Here is a 6,000-nt window from a genome sequence, read left to right on the forward strand (position 1 = left end):
AACATTACTTCTTGTGTAGGTAATTACAGAGACATGTAGAGATTTAGCTGAAAGACTCCTATTAGTAGCAGTAAAAACCTCATGGCTAAGTGCTTGTGCAAGGATTAGGAAGTTTGCAGATTTTCAAATTTTATTGAAGGGGTGGTAATGCAGCATCATAGAGTAAAACCCTCTTTTTGTACAAAGTAGGTACAATATAGGCAGCTTTAGAGAAAATGTCTTCCCTTTTCCCAATGAAGAACATTCATGACATTCTGCAGTGACCTCTCTGAGCCAGGAGAAGGTATTCACCTCCTATCATTCAAGGCCAACTACAAATGAAGAGAAGATAAACATTAAGAAACTTCTCATGGCAGGTTCCCTCCTCTCTTTGCTTCATCAGTGAAGTGGGCAATATGAAAGTTGGGCAGAATGAACACAAAGGTTCTTCCACATCTCCGAAGAAAAGGAAGTTGCATTGTAGCCTCAAAGTGAGATCCCACCTACACAGAAAACTCATGGGAGTAAAAGAGGAGCTCTGAGATGGCATTTCATTGAGCTAAAATAATTTTTTAGAAAAGAATAAGAACAAATGCTCACCTTCCATATAAATCTCCACATCCAGCTCAGGCATTTGCTTCAGAGACCAGTTACAGGCCACAAGGAGGGCCTGGAGGCAGAGTGAGAAAAAAGGGTGGCCATCCTGTCTTTGTGACAAGGTATTTCAGTGAAGTGATTTCAGTGAAGAAGAAGCTCAAAATCCTGTGACCTGTGAAAGAAAGATGGGGAAATCTGTGTCTTGACAAAAAAAGCTGAAAGATCAGTGGGATTTGTGAAGTGCCATATGTGACACAGGGAGGAATGCAGAAGAAGAGCACTCATTTTCAGGTAGCACAGAAGCAGTGAAGGGAACTGAGAGAAAGGCCATTGGTGTGCATAGTGAAGAAGGGCTCAGAATGATTGGAGAGTTCCCACAGAGAAGATACAGGACTGAGTTTAATTTGGAAATTAGGGAAGTGCACATGTACAGTGTGTAGGTGAGGTATAATAGGTAATTTCCTCATCTGTTTTGCAATTACCACTCCTGCAACACAGTCATTGGGACAAACAGCAATGGCAACTTGTTGCAGCAATGTTCAAAAAGGCACAAATTAAAGCCAAATGAAAATAAGAATTTAACAATTCATAACACAAATGAATCTTAAAGATATATTGTTTTACTTTGTGATTATGCTGAAAGCCAGCAAAAATACACCATCATCTATTTCACGAGAAATACATAAAAATTACCTTTAAGCAATAACTGCTTTATTTAGATTCTATTTATTGGGTGTTAAGTTCTAACTATGGCTTTATAATTTAATTAAATATAAAATTGTTTTAATGTTCCATTCCCAAAATTGAGGAAAGCATTGGGGAAATTGATTAGAAACTAGAAAAGTAAAAAGCAATGTAGGCTCAAACATAAAAAGAGAAATCAAAGTGTCATATGAAATCTCATTTTGTTTGATATTGATTCCATTCATTCACAAAGGATGATGTTTAAGGTATTACTAATAAAAAGAGCATTTTTAAAGGCTATAAAATAATGCAACGATGCAAAATTATAACAGATTTCTAAGTGTTAAAATCTCATTGGTACACTTTAAAAATACTCAATTTTTGTCTTTTGTTTCTCGTCACAGAAATGACTGCAGTTTACATGCCAACAGAAACACTGATGGGTGACTCACGGTTTTAGTCTGTAGCTCTGATAGCATTCCTCTTTGCTTGCAACAGCAGCTGTATCAGTACTCTGCAGTATAGGCAGAAATAACTTCCATCATCAAATGCTATATGGTTACACAAGGTTTTAAAATACAAAAATCACTATGAACTCTGCTATCCATTATAATATGTTACTCTCTGATTGAACTTTTGAATATCTTGAAACTCTTTTATTTTAGTATAAATGCTATATATATAAGAATAATATATTTTCTAAAATATTTTAAATTAATTATAAATAATATATTAATTATAAAATAATAAAAAGGTAACTTTCTGCTAAAGCCACCTGAATGGAGCAAACATATTATTTCAGCTTTTGTGAATACAATTGTGCTTCAAAGTGTGTATATTTTAATTTTAAATCCAGATTCTGTTCATTTCCTTTAGTCAGGTTGTATCAACCCATGGAACCAACTTATGTAACTAAAATTTGGCCATACATTTGGCCATACATAAAACTGAAAAGCATACCAGAAAGAACTGTGGTTTTAAGTCTGCACAGCTATGCTACATTCTCACCTTTATGAGGCATGACTTGAAGCCATGCAGAATGAAGAATGTGAGATCAGGAATCCATGGAAAAACACTTTTAAACCCATAGACCTGGGCACAAACACTGACATTTTAATCTGAAATATTTTTCTGAAACAGTCTTCAAGTACAGTGAAAAACATAATGACAGAAATGTTCTGTGTGATGCCAAATGCTGTTGTTTTCAACAGTTGGCAATATAAATATTGCCAATTTATATTGCCAAAAATGGCAATATAAAAGTGCAGGTGGTCATCTTCTTGCCCCCCGCCTTCTTTTTCCACATCTTTCTCTTCTTTCCCTCTCTGCTTTATCACTTAAAAAAAAAAATATTTTTATTTATTTAGACAGTGGAAAAGCAGAGAGAAGTTTAAAACAGTGAAATAAATTAAACCTGTGAAAAGCACAGATGTTATGATGGGCTCAGAACAGTAGGTCTTACTGCATCACTATTTCTTTGAAATTCTCGGACCTATGGCCTTACTACAGAGCCATTGAAATTACCAAGAATTTGCAGAGAAGCTGATAGTGTTTAACCAGTAACAGTATCAAGAGTGGTATCTTGATTTGCCATGGAATTTGCTGCAAACAAATCACTTTTCCCCAACTTCTGTCTTCACTGCCCAAATAAGTGCTCCTCTATCAGTCACCTACTTCTGTGCTAGTAGGTGTGGGATTTGTGCGTGTGCAGGTGGTATATGTTAGACAGATCCTTATTCCAACAATGTGTCTTTCCTTTTTTCCCTCTCAACTAGACCCATAGTCATATCACTAACATAATGCCTCCTTTTGCGCAGTGTGATGAGAAGGAATTTTCAGGGCCTGGAGATACTTTTAAAGAAGTCAGGCAAGATATTTTTGAACTGGTATTTATTTCCCACGGCAGTGAATCATCTTTATGGTAAGGGTAATATCATATGGTGCCATGAATTATATCTCAAAATGCATACAAATGGATGTCTTTGGTGGAAGGTCTGTTCATTTTTTTAGCATTTCATCAGAGTGGAACTTTGAATGATGTTATCAAAGAAGAAGGAAAAATCTGCGTGAACATGATTTCCAGGATTGGCATAGCTGAATAAGAAACAAATAGCTGAACAGAAGGAAATGGTGTTAATGCTTCAGAATGACTAGGGGCCAGTAATGTGGAAAACCCCCAAACCCTACAGTATTTCAGCCAGATGGCTGCAAGATGACTTCAAGAAAGACAGCACTCACTGGCAACCTGTCCTTGCAGCAAAGAGAGGAAAAACCCAATTATCCCTTGTCTTTTCCTTAGAATGAGTTCCAAAGAGTCCCCTCCTACCTGGCAGCCTAGATGTGAAGCTTAGTCAAATTTTTATTGCTCCCTGGTTTGCATCCCTTCCAAGGCTTCCAGCCATTTCATGGCCTAAGCAGGCAGGGCAGCTTTTGCAATCCGTTTGGAGGAATGCTGTCATCCATGGGGATCATGTTTCACCTCCAAAGTGGAGGGACGCCCAGAAGGAACCACACCAGGCAGATCTCTAGTTTCAGAAACTCTCCCTTTAGCATAACTAAGGGAGAATTTCTAATGCCAAGAAGATGCTACTGGACTTCCTAGGGCTGAGGCACTCTCCCACTTGGCATCCTGTATTTTGGAAACAATGGCAGCAGCCTGTGCCTCTTACCATGTTTCCAGATAAGTCTTCCAGGAAGAAGTTTCTATCTATGTTCCAGTGCATGATTAAAGACATACTTTGAGCTAACACAGCACACACCGGGTTTTCTCCATCCACCAACAGCAAAAAAAAAAAAAAAAAAAAATCTCAGCTCCTGAGTGTTTCTTATCTGCTAGTTGTTTATAATCCCTAACACTATTTTTTATTTATTTAGCTCTTAAACACAGACAGAAAAGGCAGGGTGAGCAGGATTGTCTCTCTATTGATGTCACAGGGGATGCAATAACTTTCACCACAATTGAATTTTATTCAAAATCTATGCAACTATATAAACATTTGCTTTTTTAACACAGCAAATATACTTCAATCTGAGTCCCTGCAGGAGAGTGAAAAGTTAGTTCTTATTTGTTTTCTTACTTAGGTGGCACAAGCAAACTCCTCAGTAATGGCTATGTGCTCAAAGAGTGGGAGTTACCTTTTGAACTGATAGAGGCAAAAATTAATTGCGTTTTTTGATTGCCTTTTTGTCGCTTACAAATTATCCAAGGATACGGTCAAGTTTGATACAGTGCTATGCCTCATTGCACTTCTGAATGAATGTTTATGGCTAAGTAATACATCCCTGGATAACAGATTTGGAATATTGACCTTATGGTGCAAACTGTTTCTGTAATACAGGAGAAATTAATGCTTGTCTTTCATTTTGGTGTTTTGTTGGTTTTTGGGGTTTTTTTTTGTTTGTTTGTTTGTTTGGTTGGTTTTTTGTTTGTTTTATTATTAATTTGGAAAAAGCTATATCCCAATTTGTTAACCTTTGAGCAACTTAATCATTAAAAAAAGAAAAAAAAAAAGCAATTTGCAGAATATGTTGTCGGCTTCCCAATGGCCAAATCATCCTTTTGGGGAACCTTTTGTGTAAGCATGAAGTTCCTTCAGATTTCCAAGTCATGTATGAAAGGTTGGCAGGAAAGCAGGAATTCCTCTGCATGAAACATTTGAAATTATCTGAAAACTTTTAGCTCCTCAAAGAAAAAAATAAAATTGTTTCCCATTAAGAAAACAAAAAAGAGAGAGAGAGGGGGAGAGAGACACTGCAGCACAGACTAGCCAATGGTGATTAGGGCATCTGCAGATCAAGTAGTGCCCTGGTCTGCCTATAGGAAAGTGGTATGATGAAAGGCTCTTTCTTTTCCAGTCCTGAAATCCTCCCCTGAAACTGAGATTCTGTCCTAGGGAAAGTTTTGACAAATAAATTAATTTCTGTGGAAAACTTTGATGTCAATGGCAAAAATTTCACTGTAAGAAATCCTAGTGTATAGGAGCTATACAAGAAGCTTGGCATCTTTGTTAGCTTTCCTTAACCCTGGAGAAGCCCACCTGAAAGACCTGGAAGTAAGGTCCTTATTACTCTCCTGTATTCACTTTTTAATATATTTTTATCTTCCTGTTTCTCACATATCCCCTCTTCCCAAATACTTTGTTCATATGGCATTGAAAACATAAAGTAGGACTCCTACAAAAGCCTTGAACTCTAGGACCATCCGCCACTATGTCAGTTACGGCCCCAGATCAGAACTCCAGCTCTATTCAGCAAAATACATACCCAGTTTCTACTCTTAAGTGCTTTGCCTTATCTGGGGCCTTTGAGTGTGACCCTGCAAACCTTATACATACAAGTAGTCTCTGTTGTCCTTATATAAGTAACAGTTAACTGCTTGTGCATGTAAAGGTTGCAAAGTCAGTCCCTTTGAATATCATTATCCCAAATATAATAACTGCTTTGCTGAAACTCACATTGTCTTTCCAAAAACAACCCATATTACTCAATAGAGAATTCTGGAGGAAAAAAATGCAACATTTTGAAAGCAGGCAGAGGTCATATGAATGCTGCCCAAGATTTTTGATTGAGTAATGTACTTTGGAATAACTTGCTGTGATTCTTTGGCAGAACACTGTTTATTGTTCAAGTGAAATTTTTCACAGTTAATAAGATGGTCAGTTGCAGGTATCGAAAATATTTGCCCTGCCAAATACCACAAGAGTGAAAACCTTCAAGCTGGTTGAATAATGAAACAGAAAT

At 37.1% G+C, this 6,000-nt stretch overlaps 1 long non-coding RNA gene across 3 annotated transcripts in view; it reads right to left on the reverse strand.

The window, feature by feature from the left end:
* Window positions 1-5,602, reverse strand: part of LOC128788619 (uncharacterized) — a 38,787-nt gene extending 33,185 nt beyond the window's left edge. The window contains exons 1-4 of one of the 3 annotated variants that reach the window (XR_008431144.1): window positions 5,524-5,602; window positions 1,713-1,774; window positions 580-748; window positions 113-311 (exon numbers count right to left, since the gene is read on the reverse strand). This is a non-coding gene — a long non-coding RNA (uncharacterized LOC128788619). Of the gene's footprint in view, window positions 1-112; window positions 483-579; window positions 749-1,712; window positions 1,775-5,523 lie in introns of those variants that run through there. The other 2 variants (XR_008431145.1, XR_008431146.1) reach the window with 2 other exon arrangements.
* Between the last annotated feature and the right edge of the window lie 398 nt (window positions 5,603-6,000).

This window comes from Vidua chalybeata, chromosome 5 (assembly GCF_026979565.1).
Source record: "Vidua chalybeata isolate OUT-0048 chromosome 5, bVidCha1 merged haplotype, whole genome shotgun sequence".
NCBI classification, from domain to species: Eukaryota; Metazoa; Chordata; class Aves; order Passeriformes; family Viduidae; genus Vidua; species Vidua chalybeata.